Here is a 21,581-nt window from a genome sequence, read left to right on the forward strand (position 1 = left end):
ACTATTACTCCAGTTTACAAGGTCATCCAGATCCTCCTGTATACTATCCCGATCCTTCTCCGAATTGGCAATACCTCCCAGCTTTGTATCATCTGCAAACTTTATTAGCACACTCCCACTTTTTGTGCCAAGGTCAGTAACAAAAAGATTAAATAAGATTGGTCCCAAAACCGATCCCTGAGGAACTCCACTGGTAACCTCCCTCCAACCTGACAGTTCGCCTTTCAGTAGGACCCGTTGCAGTCTCCCCTTTAACCAATTCCTTATCCACCTTCTGATGTTCATATTGATCCCCATCTTCTCCAATTTAACTAATAATTCCCCATGTGGCACGGTATCAAATGCCTTAATGAAATCTAGGTAAATTAGATCCACTGCATTTCCTTTATCTAAAAAATCTGTTACTTTTTCAAAAAAGGAGATTAGGTTGGTTTGGCACGATCTACCTTTTGTAAAACCATGTTGTATTTTGTCCCATTTACCATTGACTTCAATGTCCTTAACTAATTTCTCCTTCAAAATTTTTTCCAGGACCTTGCATACTACAGATGTCAAACTAACTGGCCTGTAGTTACCCGGATCACTTTTTTTCCTTTCTTAAAAATAGGAACTATATTAGCAATTCTCCAATCATTCGGTACTATTCCTGAGTTTACAGATTCATTAAAAATTCTTGCTAATGGGCTTGCAATTTCAGGTGCCAATTCCTTTAATATTCTTGGATGAAGATTATCTGGGCCCCCCGATTTAGTCCCATTAAGCTGTTTCAGTTTCGCTTCTACCTCTGATATGGTAATATCTACCTCTATATCCTCCTTCCCATTTGTCATGCTACCATTATCCCCAAGATCCTCTTTAGCCTTATTAAAGACTGAGGCAAAGTATTTGTTTAGATATTGGGCCATGCCTAGATTATCTTTAACCTCCGCTCCATCCTCAGTGTTAAGCGGCCCCACTTCTTCCTTCTTAGTTTTCTTCTTATTTATATGGCTATAGAACCTTTTACTATTGGTTTTAATTCCCTTTGCAAGGTCCAACTCTACTCGACTTTTAGCCTCTCTGACTTTATCCCTACATCTTCTGACCTCAATTAGGTAGCTTTCCTTGCTGATCCCTCCCATCTTCCACTCCCTGTATGCTTTCTGCTTCTTCATAATCACCTCTCTAAGATGCTTGCTCATCCAGCTTGGTCTACAACTCCTTCCTATGAATTTTTTCCCCTTTCTTGGGATACAGGCTTCCGATAGCTTCTGCAGTTTTGATTTAAAGTAATCCCAGGCCTCAACTACCTTTAGATCCATAAGTTCTTCAGTCCAATCCACTTCCCTAACTAATTGCCTTAATTTTTGAAAGTCAGCCCTTTTGAAATCAAAAACCCTAGTTGCAGATTTATTTTTGTTAATCCTTCCATTTAGTTTGAACTGAATTAGCTCATGATCACTTGAGCCAAGATTGTCCCCTACAACCATTTCTTCTATGAGGTCCTCGCTACTCACCAAAATTAAATCTAAAATGGCATCCCCTCTAGTCGGTTCAGCAACTACTTGATGAAGGAATCCATCAGCTATCGCATCTAGGAAAATCTGAGCCCTATTATTATTACTAGCACTGGTCCTCCAGTCTATATCTGGGAAGTTAAAGTCTCCCATGATCATGCAGTTTCCATTAGTATTTACTTTATTAAAGACATTAAAAAGGGCTCTATCCATATCCAAATTAGATCCCGGAGGTCTATAGCACACCCCAAGCACTATCGTAGGAGAGGCTTTACTAGTTTTCTTCCCCAATGTAATTTTTGCCCAGACAGACTCTTTCTTATCCATTGCATCGCTTCTTATTTCTTTACATTCTAACTCATCGTTGATATACAATGCTACTCCACCCCCTTTACCTTTGTTTCTGTCTTTCCTAAACAGCACATACCCTTCAATACCTGTAGTCCAGTCATGACTACTATTCTACCATGTTTCTGTTATCCCTATAATATCTGGTTTCACTTCCTGCACCAGTAGCTCTAGTTCCTCCATTTTGTTACCTAGACTCCTCGCATTGGTGTACAAACATCTTAATTTTTGCTGTTTGGCCTCGCTCACATTTTGTACCCTATTAGGCACAGTCATTCTACAGCCAGTATAACTTATTAGACTAGTATCCACACTGCCCTCGCTCCTTATATACATTCTCCTACCCATGGCTGTATCCTTTCTTACTTCATCTTCTTCCCTCTCAATGCTAAAATCTGGCATGGAGATTTTCTGGACATCTCCCATCCATCTCCCCCCAGTTCCTAGTTTAAAGCTCTCTTTATCAGTTGTGCCAGCCTCGATCCTAGAAGTCTATTTCCTTCCCTACTCAGATGAAGTCCATCCCGAGAGAACTGACCTCTGTCCGTGAATGCCTCCCAGTGGCCATACATCCCAAAGCCCTCCTTATAGCACCACTGCCTAAGCCATCTGTTGACAGTCATAATCTTGTCACACCTTTGTTGCCCTTCTCTAGGAACAGGAAGGATCCCGCTAAAGATCACCTGAGCCTCAATTTCCTTAAGCGTCTTCCCCAGCCTAGCATAGTCTCCCTTGATACTTTCCAGCGAGAATCTGGCTGTATCATTTGTTCCCACATGAAGGATAATTAGGGGATTCTTTCCCGCTCCCTTGAGGATCCTTTTCAACCTCAGGTCTACATCCCGTATCTTAGCACCCGGAAGACAGCACACCCTTCTATTCTCAGGATCAGCTCTAGTTACAGGCCTGTCTATTCTTCTCAATAAAGAGTCCCCGATCACATAGACCTGCCTTTTCCTGGTGACAGTGCTATTCTCCAGTCTCTCCCCTGTTCCCTCTGGCTGCAAGTTCTTTCCATTCCTATTTTCCCTTATAATCCTCTTCAACCCATCCTGTATCCTCCTGGGGCTCATATTTGGTGTAGTCTCCCTTGACTCTTCCCCTTTTTCTATAGGGCTAGCCTCTCTTCTCTTCTTCCTTACCCTTCCACCTTCAGCGACTACCTGCTGAGCCCCTTCTTCATTTTCCAACTCTGCAAACCTGTTCCTAAGCTCTATTTCTCCTGCACTAGCCTGTCTTTTTCTCTGCCTGGTTCTTTGAGTCACATGTTTCCACTGACCACTTTCCTCATCCAGTCTCCCCTCAAAATTCCCCAGCGCTGCTTCCATCCGTGAGTCTGAGCTTTTCCCTTCAGATACCTCATATCTTTGCTCCATCATCTGCTCAAACCCCTTCCTAAACTCAATGAGACTTTCCACCTGCATCTCCAAACCTCGGATCTTTTCCTCCATCAGCTCTATCAGGCGGCATTTCATGCAGACAAAACTCTTACCGGTTCCCCCCTCCAGGATCATGTACATACCACAGCTTCCACATCCAGTCATCCTCAATGTGTCTTCCACTACAGGAGTCACTCCCACAGCTGCCTCCGTATCTGTCATCGCCTTCCCACCTACGTCCTGTTAATCTTGGAAACACAAGCCACACCAAAAAGACCCCCCCCCAGCAAAAGCAAACCCCAAACAAGCACCACAATACAAACGCCCCTGTTTAGAGCTCTGTTTGCTAGCTCCTGTGCCGCTGCAGCTGTCTGATCTTAGTTACTTATCTAATCTTACTTAGATTGTCAGTGCCTCACTATCCCACCTGTAAAATAGGAATAATGGCCAGGGGTGAAAGTAAGTTAAAGGACTTTCTGGTATGCTGGAGTCCTGAGGAGGGGGCGTGGCCTCACTGGAAGAGGCGTGGCCTGAACCGGAAGAGGCAGGGCCTTAAATCCCCAAATTTAAAGGGCCTGGGGCTCCAGCTGGTAGTGGTGGCTGTGCGCCCCGGGCCCTTTATATCACCCCCGAGCTACCAGCTGCAGAGGCGGCTGGGAACCCCAGGGCTCGGGAGCGATTTAAAGGGCCCAGGGCTCCAGCTGCCGCTACCGCATTGGAGTCCCGGGCCCTTTAAATCACTGAGGAGCCCTGGGGGCTCCTGGCTGCCACCCCTACCCTGGGGCTCTGGGCTTTGGCAGAGCTTTAAAGGGCCTGGGGCTCCACTGTAGTAGCGGCTGCCAGAGTCCCAAGCACTTTAAATCTCCTAGGGCTCAGGTAGCAGGGCTCCGGCGGGGATTTAAAGGGCCCGGGCGGTAGCAGCAGCTGGAGCTCTGGGGCCCTTTAAATCCTCGCCAGAGCCCCGCGCCGCTACCCCAGGGCTCAGGCAGCAGAGCTCTGGCAGGGATTTAAAGGGCTCGGGGCTCCGGCAGCCACTACTGCCCCGGCACTTTAAATCCCCACCGCAGCCCCACCGCCGCTACCCCAGGGCTTTAAATTGCTGTCTGGGAAAGCTGGTCTTGGTATGGCGCACCAGCTCTTGCCGGTACATCATACCGGGGCGTACCGGCTTACTTTCACCTCTGGTAATGGCCCTGCCCAACCTCACAGGGGTATTGTGAGGTTAAATACGTCAGCCTGTGAAACCATAAGAGGGGCCAGTGAAGTACCTCAGATAGATAAGCATGTCCTGGTTCACTTCTGAACCAACAGGAGGACACATCCATATGCACACACTTCCTCCCCCTGCCCCCCCAGTGTAATTACACATACATTCAAACATAAACTCCACTGCAGCCATCTCTGGGGTGAGGGCAACAGAAAGAACACTATAACAGTGGGGGAGAAAGGGATAAGTTGGACAGGACATTGGGACAAATCCTTAACTGAAAACTACCTTGAGGTTTAAGCTCTGCACATGATATATTCAGCAAGACTCAGATGTCAGCTACATGGAATTTGATTTCATTTTCTTGGATGGATGTGGTTGACACTACCAGGGTTTGGACCTCTGGTTTCAAAGAATCTGGGTCTTCCTATCATGGCACCTTCTCTATTCAGGCAATACTAGAAATACTCCTTATCAGTCACAGCATGGCCATATGCTTAGTACTAATGCAGCACTTAATTGTAAATCTAGTCTGGATCTATTGTAACAGGTCGGCTACTTACCCGAGTTCCATTACTCTGATGCTAAAAGGATCACGTTTGTCTCTTTAAAACTAAAGGAATTAAAGTTTGCAGAGACAGGGTTGGGGTCTCACAGCATTCAGCTGGCAAGGAATAAAAGATTAGGTAACAAGGAGCAATTAGAGGAGCAAACCACCCCCTTTCATGGAAAAAGAGGGAAAATTAATAGCGAAAATGCTGTATAGTTCACCACAGAAAGCTTTCAATGCAGCTATTTGCAGCTGTACAGAGGGGACAGGCAATAAGAGAGAGACAGAGACTTAGACTGCAGTTTCCCTGAATTCTTGGGGGGAATCTCTGGATCCAGGGCATCTGCTAACAACAAAGTAGGCTCAGCAGAGACACTAAAGACTGAACTGTCCTTTCTCACGCATACAGAGGTGATTCCCTCCAGGCCAAGCTTGAGATATGTGCGGAAGGTGGTAATGGATATTTAACTGCCACTGCCTGTAGATGGGGACAATATCCTTAAAGGCTGTCCGTGAAATATCTTTTGTGAGCACTGAATTCACTTACAAAATATAAAAAGTGGCTGAAAAGCCAGTTCAAATATCTGACCTCTTCACTGAAAACACTTGCTGTAACTGATCTCCGTACGCTTATCAGCACCCTCAGTCTATCATTCTTATTGTGACATAGCAGCCCATCACCACTTCATAGCCATCTTCGAGATCGACCTAGGCGTTTATACAGCCCTCCTCACATTAATATCCATGCACCTATCTGCTTTAACCTTTTCAAATTATTCCTATATTGCAATATTGTACCCTCAAAATACTATGAAATGACTCCTCTACCATGGACAAAAGCAACTTCCGCAATAGCACCTGTGATTTTGCGCTTGCGCAGATTTTATTTCACACATCGCGTTTGCATGCAGACTAAAGCTCTGATTTGGATGCACAAACTGCATTTGCACACGGAAACTGGGCAGTTCATCGGCCAGTATGATTTGCATGCAGCATCCTAAGGGTTTTTTTTATATGCACCAAAATTTTACAGGTGAAGAAATGCAGGTGCAAAAAGGTGGGGGGAATTTTAAAAAGTGATGTTAAGGAAATTTGGCTCCCCGCGTTAGATTTTTAAAAGAGTTCAGCTCCCAGTTTGGAACCTCAATAAGGGCCCAATTTTCAAAAAAGCTCAGAACCCCCAGCTCCCTTTTTTGAAAATCAAGGCTAGATTGTCAAAAGCTCTCACTCCCCAATGCACTGAACATTTTTGAAAATCTGATCACTTAGACGCAGAGACCGTCTTTTTGTTCTGTGTTTGTACCGTACCTAGCACAATGGGTCCTGGTCCATGGCTGGGGCTCCTCAGTGCTAGCACTATTCAAATAATAATACTGGTAATTAGCATCTGTCCCTCTTTAACATATGGACTGTGTCAAAACACTCACAGGCTAAATCTGGCAATCCTTATTGAGGCAAGACTCCCATTGCCCTCTCTGGCAGCATCCGATTAAGCTACAATGTTGTCAAATCACTATCAGCATCTTGGGAGGTGGAGGCTTATCAGCGGTAAATAAGCATTGTATAACCTTCCATAAACGCATAACAAAATAACAACAGGGAAATGAAGTTAAATGAAACTGTTTCAATAATGTTAAAGGTCTGATTTCAATCAACGAAAACTAGGAAATTCAAAGCCTTTAGAGGCTGTCGTTTCATTTTAACTCATTCTGCGGCTCTACTTCTTTTCACAAAGCAATGAGTTAAAGGCATAGTGGCAGATTCATAATAGGTCTGAAATGTACTTTTTGTGTTTAATATTCACTGAAATGGTCGACACTGTTGGGTCCAGTTATTGAGAGGAATAATCGTTTTCAGTTTCATTGAAGCAAGAGATGTAATATAATTCCATTATCTTTTTCTGAAAAAATAATCTGAAAGAAGCAGTACAGTAAAATGGGGGTGGGGTGGGGAGGGGAAAGAGTGTTAATTATGTATCCATCATATAAAATAACAATAATTTTCATTAAATAAGGCAAGTGAATTTTTGCAGTCTCCTGGTTCCAAGAAAGAAATGGCTTTAAAAATTCCACTCACTCTATTTCATTGATGCTAACTAATTTTAGGGCAATTAACACTAAACTGTGGTGTCTGCTAACCAGGGACCTGGCAATTCCCTAATTCAGAATCGATTTGTGCAAGGCTCCATACCAATTCTGAACCTTGTCATTGATCTCACACACACACACACACACACACACACACACACACACACACACACACACACACACACAGACAAATAATATACAAATATCAGCTAAGAAATGAACAAGATTTAACATTAAATATATAACAATATACAATTACAATCATAGACAACCTCATCAAATCAAGTAAACCACCTGTGTATATAATTGATCTTAGATAATGATATCACCAGCTATCTGAATCCATACCTATTATTTGATTGAAAAAAGGCAAATTCCCCCAAAAGTGTATTCCCTTAACTGTTTGGCAAGCAATTAAACTTACTCTCAGCAAGTGAGTAGACTTATTCTGCATTATAGTATCTTTGGACCAAATCTTCAAATTGCCTCCAAAATTGCACCTGCTAAATTTGCAAGTGCACTTATTTGCATGAAGCCTTTGTGCATGCAGATTAAGTAATAGCATGCATGTCTGTGTGCACAGCTGTTGGGACAATTTGGGGGGGGGAGGTTTGTTTTTTGTTGTTGTTGTTTTTTTGCAAATTTAGGGCCCTATCATGAACATCTTATTCACACCGATAGGCTAAGGCCCCTCGTAGGTGCATTTTTGGTGAACTTAGTGTGGCTCTCTACATGTTAGAGATGCGCTAGAACTGAACTTTGATTCCAAGGGACTTGCCTCAGCTCCTAGGATCTAGGCCGAGCTCTGTGGTTTTAGTTCCAGGTGGGATCCCAAACCAAAAAGGCATCTGTTTTCCAGCTCCAGTTTGGATGCAGTAAAAAAATCTCACCAGAACAGTGGTATCATGAGATTTCAGACCCAGATAGACGAAATCTCACAAGGGTTGCCATTCTGCTCCCACTGTCATCAGCGGGAGTGTAGCCGTGAACGTGCTGCTGCCTGCAGGATTAGGTCAGAAGCTAACTGACATCAGGACATTTCCACTACGTGGGCAAATATGTCCTGAGAACAGCTCACGAGATTCCATTGCTACAGCAGCTGAATGCCTGCTCCACTTGCCATGATTTCATCTCAAACCCAAATCCTGGCCTAAACCTCCGATGCCCAGACGTTACATCCTAAGGCCCTCGCCTAGCAAGTTTCTGATAGCAGCATAAGTACACAGATAGACAGCCAGACAGTCACTGTTTCCTTGGCCCATCCTCAACTGCAACATGAACTATCAATATTAAACCTAAACCAACATGCTGGGGCCATTATGAGACCCCTACACTGCATTGCTACACTCTTACTGCCCCCTGCATTTTCTTCGTTGAGTGTCTGCCAAGCAATAACAGGTCTACCTCTTATGGGAAAAACCCACCCTAAAGACAGAAGAAGTCGACAGTTTTGAGATAAGCTTTTGCTGTGAAACCCAGGACAGGACAGTTTAGGCCTGTAAAGGTGCAACATTAAAACAAAATGGTTACATGTTGAAACAAACATGGGTAATTTGATAAAAGACACAAGGGGAAGGAAAAGAGTTGCGGCTGCTTTAAATTAAAATACTGCATCAGCCAGTCCCTTAGGAGTTGATAGAAATCTAATTAGTCAGACAATCTGGCACCAAATGTCCTAATTTCCCCAATCCATGTGGGAGCTGAGTATTCTCTTCTTTGCTGCAGTTCTAAATTTCAACCTGAGCCTTTGTAACCTCTCTGGTTTCTGCACAGACATGGGACTGGAGGGAAGGTGATCCCTATCAAAACCTAATGGCTTTTCATAACCCTTTAATTAATTAGACTCAGGCTCATGAAAGGCACTTAAAATATTGACAAACTGTTTAGAATCGCCGCAGCTTCATATTCATATCGAAACCCAAATGTAATTAATTTGAATGGGCACTTCCTCAGCACAGCCTGCGGGAATAAGACCCGTCCCTAAAAGCCTGACTGGACTGCACCAAAGCACTCAGAAGGCAGAGTTAGAACTTCAACTTGCGCTGTTTCCCTTTAACATTGCAGTGGACTAAGCTCTCATCAGATTGCTGCACGCAGTACGTGTTTGGGGACCTGCTGCAGGTGCAGCTAAGAACGGGGGAGATACTTTCATTGCATTTCTCCTTGCTTTTCAGGACCTCATTCAGGCTTATTCAATAACTATAATCTAATATGTACATTGGCTTTGTTGGAACATTTTTAATGATGGTTTTAAAAAAGGCTTAATAAAGACAGAAAATCCCATCGGAAGTTTGCTATATAGGACACACACCTATAATCAGCAGATTGTTGATGCAACTGGGTCCAGTCCTAGGAGACACTCAGCACCTCCAGCAAGATGCTCAGATGCCCCTGAATTCCCACTGACGTCAACGGGATCTGAGGATGCTCATTTTACACAGGATTAGACCCATAGAGAGTAACAGTTGTTTTTTTTTTAGAGCTGTTAGGATCTGTCATGTCAATGCCTTCTATTAAAGTCTCTAATCCCCAGATTATCGACACAATAGTTCCAGAGGCCCATTCCGGACAGGAGCTGGCCTATTGTGTCAATGCACGTTGCAGAAGTTTTAATCTGCAAATGACTGGCATGCAAGCCCCTGATGGGTTCATTCAGTTGTTTTGCGTATTGCATCAGTGGGAATTGAGTATTTATAAGGATAACTCCAAACGGGCCATGTACTGTATTCCATCCACATGTGTGTAACCCCTATGCGATTAAGGCTGCATCAGTATAAAACAAACACAGAAGCCAGAATACCTACACATGAGCCCTGCTCACCAGAAGCCCCCAACAGTACTGCTTAACTCCTAGTGGCGAAAATGAACATTAGGAGGATGCTACACATGCCAAATTTCAGCCCCAGACATCCTGTGTGACCTTGGTGGTTTGCGTTTCTTTCTTAAATGGCCAAATTCTAACCTCCTGAAAAACAAGGCTGATGGCAAAATTGCCAAATGACCTTTGAATAATTTAGTGTAGGGCTGGGTTGGGGGAGAATTAGCAGGTGCGAGGTATGAATCTGTCTCAAAGAGCATGCCATGTGGAATGCAGATAATTCTTAACCTGGAAGGTAGCTGCTAATTAATTTTATATTCGGCAATGGAAAGACTCAGGCATCTGTTTCTCTTAAGCCTTTTAATAAACATTGCCCTGTTTAAACAGCATGACAGATTTCAGAGGATGTCAGATCTCAAGTGCGGTGGAGCTCATAGCTGTAAACTAAGAGAAGGAGTTACTGCTTCCCCCAGAGCAGAGCTCTCTCTTATACGTCTTTCTGCCAGCATTGCCCATTGTTTAACCCACTGAGGCCCATACACCAAGGCTGCCCTTGCGGCCAGCTCTCCTCCAGCTGTGTTCACACAAACACTCACACTCTCTCTCTCTTCTCAGGCCTCAAGTTCAGGTGGCAGCCAAACCAAAATTAGCAAAAAGAAAAGGAGTACTTGTGGCACCTTAGAGACTAACACATTTATTTGAGCATAAGCTTTCGTGAGCTACAGCTCACTTCATCGGATGCATTTGGAAATGGTATTTGGTATTTTCCACCAAATGCATCCGATGAAGTGAGCTGTAGCTCATGAAAGCTTATGCTCAAATAAATGTGTTAGTCTCTAAGGTGCCACAAGTACTCCTTTTCTTTTTGCGAATACAGACTAACACGGCTGCTACTCTGAAACCTGTCAAAATTAGCAAGAGAGTGTTATTTAAACAAGCGTTAACACGGAGAAATGTGGGGTTGGTTTGATAGTGGATGGAGCTGATCCCGCATACCCAAACAGAATCTTTTTAATTACAGGGAACAGCTGGAGTCTGAGCTGGGTTATAGATTCCAACCTGCTTTCGCTCACCCCTTTTAGTTCCTTTGCTTATGTGTTAGGGTGAATTATTCCTATTCATTGTTTTGAAAACTGTTTTGCCATTTTTTTGCACCAGAGTCTGCACTGTGCAAACTGGCCAAGTTCCAGTGAAGACAATAGAGCTAATAATGCCAGCTCAGAATCTGGCCCAATGCATGAGCTAGAATGTACCAGGTATCTTCCAGCTCAGGCATCTCATCCCCCTGAAAACTACAAACCTAAAGACTAATCCTGCAAGCTGCTGAGCTTCTTCTATGCCTCTTGGACTAGCTTCTGCTGCCTTTACTCATATTGGGTGATACCTTGGGATTCCTTGAAAGGAATGAGAGTCAAGGTGGCAGATTCTGTACTAACTGAAGTAAAAGGTCCTCTGCACCTTGTAGTATCTGAACTCTAGTCAGTGGCTTGCTCCTGCAGTGTGCGGCGGAGTGTGAAGAGCAGGTGTACACCTACTGACTACATATGCTTCCTCACCAGGTGTGAAGACAGCAGCCACTTAGGGTATGTCTACACTGCAATGTAAGCCCCAGGTTAGCAGAACTTGAGCTAGCAGACCGTGGGTTTGTTAATCTAGGGCTTGAGCGTCTACACTCATTTGTAACCCCAGGTTAGGAATTATTGAACCCTGGCTTCCAACCTGGGGCTCCAGCATCTGCAGGCCAAGTCCAACCCTCCATATCCCAGACTTCCTAGTGACCTCCCAGAATGTGGCCCCTCCAGTTTCAGGATCATGCACTCGTTATAGATGATTTCTGCTCTTAGGCTTGAGTCTGCACCACTGAAGTTAAAAGGAAGGATGGTCCACTGGTTGAGGCACTGGCTTAGGACTTGGGAGACCTGGATTCAAATCCATGTTCTGCCCCGGGGGTGCTGGAACAATTTGTAGAGTGGGAGAGTTGAGAGCCATTTAACCAAACTGTAAACCTTGGATATGATGGGAGCCACTTCAAACAGGGTGGGGGGGGGTGCTGCCGCACACCTAGTTCCAGCACCTATGGCACTGTCACAGACTTCCTTCGTGACCTTGGGCAAGGCATTTAGTCTCTGTGGCCCAGATCCTCAAAGGTATTTAAGCGCCTAATTCCCATTGATTTCAATGGGAGTTAAGCACCTAAATGCTGTTGAGCAACTGGGCCTTTGTTCCCTATCTGTAAAAGGGGGATGGCAGCGCTACCCTGCCTCACGGGGTGTTGTGAGGATAAATACATTAATGACTGTGAGGCTGTATAGCATAGTATGGTAATGAGGGACATCTCAGTATCTAAGACAGAGAGGCAGAAATGTTGCATTGACTTCAATGGGAGCAGGAGTGGGCCCTTAACTAGGAAAATATCCAAATAAAAGCTTCAAGAAAAATGGAGGTGTTAACTCTGAGGCATTCCCTGGAATGTAAAGAGCTTTCAGGTGCATCCAGCCCCTCACATGCAAATCAGCCAGAGCCCAGGCCCTCTTACGAATCTTTTATTTCCCCCTGAATTCCATCAATCTGTCCCAAGAAATTCCCCTCAATAGGCCTTTGTCTCAGGGAAACATTCCTACACACTTAATATTACCTGGTCCGTCTTCCTACATTAATCGTAAAGCACAGGTGCTGAAAGTACTGTCGGGGAGGAGAATGAAGCAATTGGGTAATTTATCGATACACGTCCACAGTTCAAGAGGTTGTAGCATTCTGAAAATCACCTTTGCTTTCTGGTTCCCAAAGTTGTTGGCAGTTTAAATCACAAGGGGATTCTGTTCCATGAATCATCTGTCAGCAGCAGAGCTTTTGGCTATGACCTCCTAATGATTCATGCTTTCAAAAAATTATAAATAAAGAAAAATGACTAATTAGTTGAGCACAATAATTAAAAACAGCTCCTGTAAAAGCTAAACATTTTCCTACAGCATTTAGCATCCTAAATAAAAGGGCTAGAATGCCTCTGGGATTTTCCAGCATTTGTTAATTGGGCTGTAGCAAAGTGTTAATACAAGGGACAGTATTATGCAGCCATATCCAATGGAATGCATTCTCAAAGAAGGCTGCAAAGTCTGCACAAAGTGCAGGTCTCCATTGTGTCTGGAGCTGAAATTTGTGTGTGCAAATGGGCCTTTGCAATTACAAAATGGGTAATTGTGTGCATAATTTACCAGCGCTATTGTGCTGGTTTGCATCTGCTAATGCGAATTATAGTGGGTGCAATGGGATGCAGAGCTGGATCAGTGTGGATTTGAGGCCAAACCAGGTTTAGGTTAGAGTTTGATTCAGGTTCAGATTTGATAGCACCAAAAACTACAAGCTCTTCCACAAGATTTAGCCCAAGAAATGTTGGAGCGTTTCTGCCGCCTTCATCACCAGGGGATTTTAGCCACATCCAAAGCAGAACTAGAAAAGAGGCTCCTTCCAGTGCTGAATCCAAACCCAGAACCAAAACCACAGAAGAGGGTTCTGAGCCAGGAAATTGAAGGGGGTGGAGTCAGAAGGAAGGGATGCAGCCATGTGACTAGCACTGAGGGGTCAGGAGAAAGGGGTGTTAAAACCTGCATTGGTGTCTTTGTACACATAGTCGAGGTGGGCTGCAGTGGTTCAGAGGACTCTGAACTGAAGATGCAGTTGGGGCTAGTATTTTGCTCATAACTAGAATCTGAACCCCTGTCTTTAGAAAAAGGACAGTGTGGTGAGCCCACTGCGTTACCACCAAAAGCCCCTATCAGTTATATTGCACGACACTCAGGGATGCAGAGAGAGCAAAGAATTCACAGAATAAAAGTTAACTCTGCTGTCACATTAAGCCATGTTTCAATGCCCATGTCCTCTTCAGAGCCCAATCCTGAAATCACTGACTACACAAAACACCCAGGGACTTCATTAGGATCTTCATATGGACTGCAGGATTCATGGGTAACACAGCCAGCTTTCCTTAACATTCAGACATGCTGAATAAAAACACTATCCAGCCCTGGTTCTGCTACTCTGGCTAATAAAACACTCAGATTAAGACACCAAAATTAATGTGTCCCGCATGCCAAATGAAACTATTTGTATCCACTTGTTCCTCCTCAGGTTTAATTAATAAAAGCAGCTGAAGGAATACAGAGCACATTTCCTTTCAGAAATCTCCAAAAACTTAGTGACATTTGGAATCGTGGAAGACAGCTGCACTGGGAGATAAGTTAGATGATGTATTCAGAAAAGGCTTGGTTCAGAAGGTTGCATCTTTCATCAGGGGTAGGTGCCGAAATCTGTGTCATGCTCTCCAAATGTTAAATAACTCTTCCTCCTGGTTTACATATATTGATGGATATGTTTGAAAGGTGGCCAGATTTCTATATAGTGTGATGCTTTGTTTTCCTGACACACGGATCTGCGCTGCCAATCGTCACCAACCTGATTACGACTCTCTCTTCTTTCCATTCACCTGCTACTAAGTACATGGCATCTTTCCACAAGCCTATAAAACACTACTATATACAAACACATACCATATTGTGCTTGCACATATTGGAGCTGATTTCCCTATCAGTGGTGGGGGATTTATGCACAAAACTCCGGTTGATATACAATGAAGCTACACACATAAAGAGCCCAGAAAGTGAGGGGACAATAGATCCCATTGGTTTAAGGCAGCGCTGACAATAAAATGTCCTAAAATGGCCTGACTGGGGACCAGATTCTGATCTCAGTTACACCAATATGAGTCCGCCTGAGTAATTCAATTGATGCCAATAATACCTGTATCCCACACTGCAAGAACCAGCCCCATCAAATGGTTAGGGAATAGCACAGTGGCTTCAGAACATGGTTAATCCAAGTAATTCACTGACTCCAGTCGCATTATTAGGACTGAAGTGAGCCGAATGAAAGTGAGCTGTAGCTCACAAAAGCTTATGCTCTAATAAATTTGTTAGTCTCTAAGGTGCCACAAGTACTCCTTTTCTTTTTGTGAATACAGACTAACACGGCTGCTACTCTGAAACCTGTCATTATTAGGACTGACACTAGTGTAGCTGTGAAATGAGAATCAGTCCAGCCATAATCAAGTATTTGTATTTTTCTTTAAACATTGGTCTCTGTAAAAGTCTGTGTTGAACAATATGTATCTTTTAAAAATATTTTTGTCCTTTTATTTTGCAGGACTGCCCTCACATCTCTCCTCTCTGGACAAATCCAATCCAAGAGGTGAGGATGGGTGTCTTTATGGACCTGCCCATGGGAATCTAGCAGAAGTTTGTATTCTTAGGGGCATCTCAGTGACCCAGGATTGAAGATGTATACATATAATGCACACTGCTTGTAATGTATAATCCATATAATGTGATTTGTCTAATAATACTGAGGACAATGTGTTTTGCAGCTTCACATTCCAACGTTGGGGTGCATACAGGTAGTAGACTATTTAAAGGGGGGCATGTACAGGTTTTGTGTAACCCACACATCTCCTGGGTGTGGTGGTCTGTCTCCCCCAATGGCACCAAAACCACTTAGAGATTAACAAATCTGCTACAGCCTTAGCTAATGGTCACGTGGCATTTAGCTCCAGAGATCCCAGGTTCAATCCCACCCACCAATGACCAGGGTCTGTCAGTTTTACATGCGCACCTACAAAATGTAGGCACAGGGATAAGTACATGCAAATTGGAGGTTGCCTTTTAAAACTTAAATCATAATCTCCCCTGGCCAAACTAAGCCCTGCTGGAACTCCATTGAAGTCAGCGATGTTACTGGACAGCAGGGATTAACTTGATGCAGTTTGCTTCCATTTCCCCATCTTTGAAATAGGGATAATAATGTTTTACTTCCCTGGCTGGCCTAAGGATTAGTAGTTAGTTTGTGATCAGCTATCTTAATGTGATGTATTGTAAATTTGGATCCACTGAGTGTTTATTGGGACTGAGCGTACGGTGTTTGCCCAGAGAGGCGGCTCGTCCACCAGAAATTGCAGTGATGTAAAAATGAAGCAAAAAAAAAAGTCAGACCCCTACTGATGCATGTCAAGTCACCTGAATCTCTCCAGAGGGGTTTATGCTTTTGTGTGATTAGAGACATACTTATAGGAAAATCATGACATCTCTCCTCACGTTCTCCGGGGTCTGTCAAACACATCACTGCTGTTCTCAATATCTCAAAAATTGGCTGGAAACAAAGAACATGGTGTCTGCTGGGGGGGATTTCATTCTGAAGGTCCATATCGTGATGCATTCCAGGGGCCTTATCCTTCCACAGAATGCAAGTAGCCTCTACTGATCCCAATGGGAGCTACTTATATTGGGAAAAATCCACCCCTGTGCAGAGAGTTCATACCAGGCATATGCGCCAGTTAATTCCCTATTTTGGTGGGTTACATGAGACTGTAAGAGCAGTAAATTTCACCCATGAGATAGCAGGAGAATGGGGCCCATGTGATTCTACTCAGTAGAGCTCATTAACAGCGTGGCTAGGACAGTAAGGAACCCAATGTAATAACAGGCCAGTGAGTTTGCTGACAGGCCTTGCTGGCTGCTAAGACTCTGAGAACTGCACGTCTCAGGATCATTAGCGATGTCCGCCTGCAAGGAGGATTGTAAACTGGTACGTGTTCCATGCATGGGAAGCTTTGCTAAGTAAAGGGGACAGCACAGAATAAAGCAGAGTTGGACTGAGTCCCTGAGACATTGTCCAATTATCAAAGGAGTGGTGCGGTCTAGTGGTGTGAGTAACAGGACTGGTAGCCCTTAGCCGCTGTATTCTCATCTTGGCTCTAGCAATGATTCCCAATGCCAAATTCGGGTCTGAGCATTTGTGAAGGCAGCGTAATGCCACTGCCATCAGTGGGATTGCTCCCCCCCTTAGAAAACTGAGATTTTTCTCTTTTTCACCTAACTAATTTATTCCTCAATAATGCACAGCATCAGCATTAATTGTATTGGTATGAAACCTGGAAACAGGGAAAAGATCTAGAGGGGCAACAACTGCTAAAATCAAAGATTTCCTAAGCAACAGAACGCCACTAGCCATCACCTTCAGCCCCCAACTAAAACCTCTCCAACGCATCATCAAGGATCTACAACCTATCCTGAAGGACGAGCCATCGCTCTCTCAGATCTTGGGAGATAGACCAGTTCTTGCTTACAGACAGCCCCCCAATCTGAAGCAAATACTCACCAGCAACCACACACCACACAACAGAACCACTAACCCAGGAACCTATCCTTGCAACAAAGCCCGTTGCCAACTCTGTCCACATATCTATTCAGGGGATACCATCATAGGGCCTAATCAAATCAGCCACACTATCAGAGGCTCGTTCACCTGCGCATCTACCAATGTGATATATGCCATCATGTGCCAGCAATGCCCCTCTGCCATGTACATTGGCCAAACTGGACAGTCTCTACGTAAAAGAATGAATGGACACAAATCAGACATCAAGAATTATAACATTCAAAAACCAGTTGGAGAACACTTCAATCTCTGTGGTCACTCGATCACAGATCTAAGAGTGGCTATACTTCAACAAAAAAGCTTCAAAAACAGACTCCAACGAGAGACTGCTGAATTGGAATTAATTTGCAAACTGGATACAATTAACTTAGGCTTGAATAGAGACTGGGAATGGATGAGTCATTACACAAAGTAAAACTATTTCCCCATGGTATTCTCCCCCCCCCACCCAACCCCCCACTGTTCCTCTGATATTCTTGTTAACTGCTGGAATTAGCCTACCTGCTTGTCACCATGGAAGGTTTTCCTCCTTCCCCCCCCTGCTGCTGGTGATGGCTTATCTTAAGTGATCACTCTCCTTACAGTGTGTATGATAAACCCATTGTTTCATGTTCTCTGTGTGTGTGTATATAAATCTCTCCTCTGTTTTTTCCACCAAATGCATCCGATGAAGTGAGCTGTAGCTCACGAAAGCTTATGCTCTAATAAATTTGTTAGTCTCTAAGGTGCCACAAGTACTCCTTTTCTTTTTGCGAATACAGACTAACATGGCTGCTACTCTGAAATAAGCAAATCATGTATCTATTGGGAGCTTGAGGGGCGGGATGAGGAGACAGAGAGAGAGAGATAGCGCAGGCTTTCTGCTTGTAAACTTGACTGTGCATCTAAACTAATAGTTCATTTCTGAGCATTCCAAGACACAACAGTGACAAATCTATGTCTCATGCAATGCTGTCCAGTTTCCTAGATTTCGGGTTGTCGCTGTTGGATTTTTAAACATCACCAAACCCACTGTTTCCCGCCAGGAGCTCCTCAGGCAGAAATGGGGTGGTTGTTTGTTTGGTTTTTAGTTGTCACGGGGATATGCTATGCAGTTGTTTGTTTGTTTTAAAGGCATGCAGGAAACCAAAGCCCCGAATCAAAGATAAAAGCCTAAACAAGAACACTGGGGTGTTAGGTTAAGGTGGGAGTGGGGAGAGAGAAAGCCATTAGCGACTATAGTCCTTTGGAAAAGAGGAGAAATCATTCCTAAGGAAGAAGAGGAAGATAAAGAAACGGGAGTACTGAGAGGTACTGTTGGAATGCAGGAAATAAAATGCAAACAATCACAATGGGTCACGCTTGATTCCTGGTGGCATCTCTACCTCTCGAATAAGATTATATTGTTGATTACACATTACTGGCTGCCGAGTAAAAACAGAACCAACCATGTCATGGCTAAATAATAAAACACAGCAATCGTTTTGTTAGCTTGTCACATATTACGGCTAATTATTTAATTACCATAATTTAAAGTTTTACTAGATTTGGCATCAAAACATAAAAATCTAGTGATTGCGGTGTTGGAAAGGAATAATATAATTAATGTATTTAGTAGTAACATATTAAACTGTGTTTGATTGCACTACATTAATCTGCAGAGATCACACCTAGGAAGATATACAAAATATATACTGTACCTATATGGGCCTGCTTCTCCATGCACCTTGTGTTGTCTCTTACACCCAGGCAGAATGGGTGAAGAGTAGGTGTAAAATGGGACTAAATCACTTGCAGAAGTGTTGAGGATCACGGTATGTCAAAGTGGAGAATCAGGCCCATACATGTTTTAGCAGGAGTGTAGTCATATATGTGTGTGCACATATCATAATGGGTAGAGGTCTGGCAGAAAATGGACCCCAAAGTTACTTGGCTAAAGCTAAACATCAAGAAAGTTGATAAGGTAGAATTAGAAATCTGGAAAGCCCAGACCGACGTGCTCAAATAACTAGACAACTTTGCCAGACACATTCTAGCCTCATTACAGTCATGTGACCTATCCCCAATTTAGTACTGCATCTCCTAATTCTCAGGGTTAGCTAATGGCTCTCTGCTGCTGCTATTTTTTTTCTCCCCCACTGCAGAGTCAGGCAGCCAACAGAGGGAGCACAAACCAACTAGCAAAGCCAGATCCCCAGGCCAGTGATATCAGCCTGTCAGCTAGTGCTACTGACAGATAAAGAAGGAAGTAGCAAAAGACCCAGTCCTGCGCAATGCAGTGTGCACTCATCTCCCATTCTCTTCTCTGACACCTGGAGGTGCTCAGCTGCTCAGGGGGGCCACCTTCGAATAAAAATAATGATTTTTAAATATATGCATTTTAATCTCCTATCCATTAAAAACACACGGAGGAAAATGCCAATTTGCCAAAGAGGGAACGATAAAACTGTGAGCAAGAATAATTTTGCAAGCTTAAGTAGACACCACACACTCTCCTCCAGTATACTTCCTGGGGCACAAAGAGGAGCGAAAGCAAGAGAGAGAGAGATTAAATGAGATTAAATATCCACCCAGCACACACACATACCCACAAAACCAATATACACACACACAATAAATGAAAATTATACTGCTTTTTTTTTCGAGCTGTATATCAGAAAGTACGACAGATTGGATTCCTCTTTTTATCCCCTACCAGGTACAGTGGCCCATCTCACATTCCTAATGACACTCAACCTTGTTCCTGAGAAAAACACATACTATGGAAGTGGTTACTCTATTCTCTGTGCCAGTCCAGTTCTTAGGCCCAGATTATCAAAATGCAGCATCCCATTTGGTAGACATCATTTGGACAACTAAGACCCTGCTTTGTACAGAAGCTCAATGTTCCAGCTGAATATGCCATTGAACTATTGCTCTTATATTTCGTGGAATATTTATTCAGATATTTCCAAGGTGAATTTTAGAGACGTGCCTCTATTCAGAGGTAATCTAATGGCTATGCTGCTGTGTGCAGGACTAAACAACCTTTGTGTAGTATCACAACAACAAAAAAGTGAGCTATGCATTTAGACAGTAAAAAGGGACAAGATTGACAAGGGACCAGTCAATAGCTGGTTGTAGCTGCAGAACGAGAAATTGTCCTGCTTGTCTATTACTTCTGATGCCAGACATAAATTAGGCATCATTGCAACACTGAAATGGCCTACATTCTTCAAATTAAAGGAAAGTGTTTACTTTATTTTTTGTGACTGAGTAGCCAAATTCAAATATACTGTTTTTAAAAAAATGTATTTTCACTTTCCAGCCCAGTGCATTCAATGATTGTGGTGTGATTATTAAGCACTTCATAAATAATAATGTGACATTTTCAGATTGTGCATCTGATTAAGCAGCCATTCTTCTCTCCCGGCCTGAGACTACAGACAGATGAGATTGCTGAACACAGGGCATTTCCTTGTGGCCTCATCCCTTGGGATCAGGGATCAGAAGTCTCCCCTGTAACCCAATTAAATCCAAGAGGATATGAGCTGAACACCTGGGGCCTGATCCAAAATTCACTGGAGTCAATGAAAATCTGTCCACAGAGTTCAATGATCTGAGCATCAAGCCAATGAACACTGTTTGATTCATTTTCTAGGGAGGTCAGTTTACATTGTCAGATACTTCCTCTGGAGTGGGTCATGGTTTTATTCAATTAAGATTAGCATTACTGAGTCTACTTTGACAACAGTTTAAACAAATGCAGAAGGAGATGGAACATGGGTTAGTAAAAATCATGGGGCCAATTTGAGAACAAGCGTAAATGGCATTGTCTTTGGAAGAGGCAGGTGAAACTGACGCACACACGTGCATTTGGTCAAGAATCAGAGCCTGGTTGTAAACAGGCACTGCACATAACCTCATATCATAAAACGACAGTCCTGCCCCAAAGTGCTCACTGTGCCTCTATAGCATAAGGAGCACATCAGAAAACTGTTCAACAGAAGTTGTTTATTAATAAGCAAAATCCAGTGGTTTTAATCTGATAATGATTTTGGTGCCTGAAATGTGGCTATGCTGGTTACCTGAGTGCCCCCGGCTTCTCTGAGCTGTAATGCAGGAGAGTGTGTACACATTTGAGAGGGGCAATATTCTAACCCAAATTCCATCCCTCCCTCCTGCAGCATTAAGATGAAATCCCAGTCAGAAAACCAAAATACCGGTATTTTTCTGAGCACAATCACCATTCCAGAAAATGACCAAGGAAAGCAGACTCTCATCACCCACCCATCTCCAGCCATCTGGCTGGCTACTACTGACCTTTAATGTTATGCAGTGGAGAGTGGGTGAGGGAAAAATGTCATTGCTGTAACAATGGCTTATTGCATTCAGATAATCTCACTTCTTGTACCAGCGCTCACACAGTAATCTTTCTCCACCTACTGTATGTCAGTAATGCAATAATCTCTCCT

General features: G+C 43.5%; 1 long non-coding RNA gene across 1 annotated transcript; it reads right to left on the reverse strand.

The window, feature by feature from the left end:
• Positions 1 to 4,324: 4,324 nt before the first annotated feature.
• LOC122456399 lies at positions 4,325 to 11,613 on the reverse strand. The gene is made up of 3 exons (XR_006275324.1): positions 11,464 to 11,613; positions 4,397 to 4,402; positions 4,325 to 4,335 (listed from the first exon to the last, which is right to left on the reverse strand). It is a non-coding gene; the product is annotated as an uncharacterized LOC122456399 (long non-coding RNA).
• Between the last annotated feature and the right edge of the window lie 9,968 nt (positions 11,614 to 21,581).

Source organism: Dermochelys coriacea, chromosome 13, assembly GCF_009764565.3.
Source record: "Dermochelys coriacea isolate rDerCor1 chromosome 13, rDerCor1.pri.v4, whole genome shotgun sequence".
NCBI classification, from domain to species: domain Eukaryota; kingdom Metazoa; phylum Chordata; order Testudines; family Dermochelyidae; genus Dermochelys; species Dermochelys coriacea.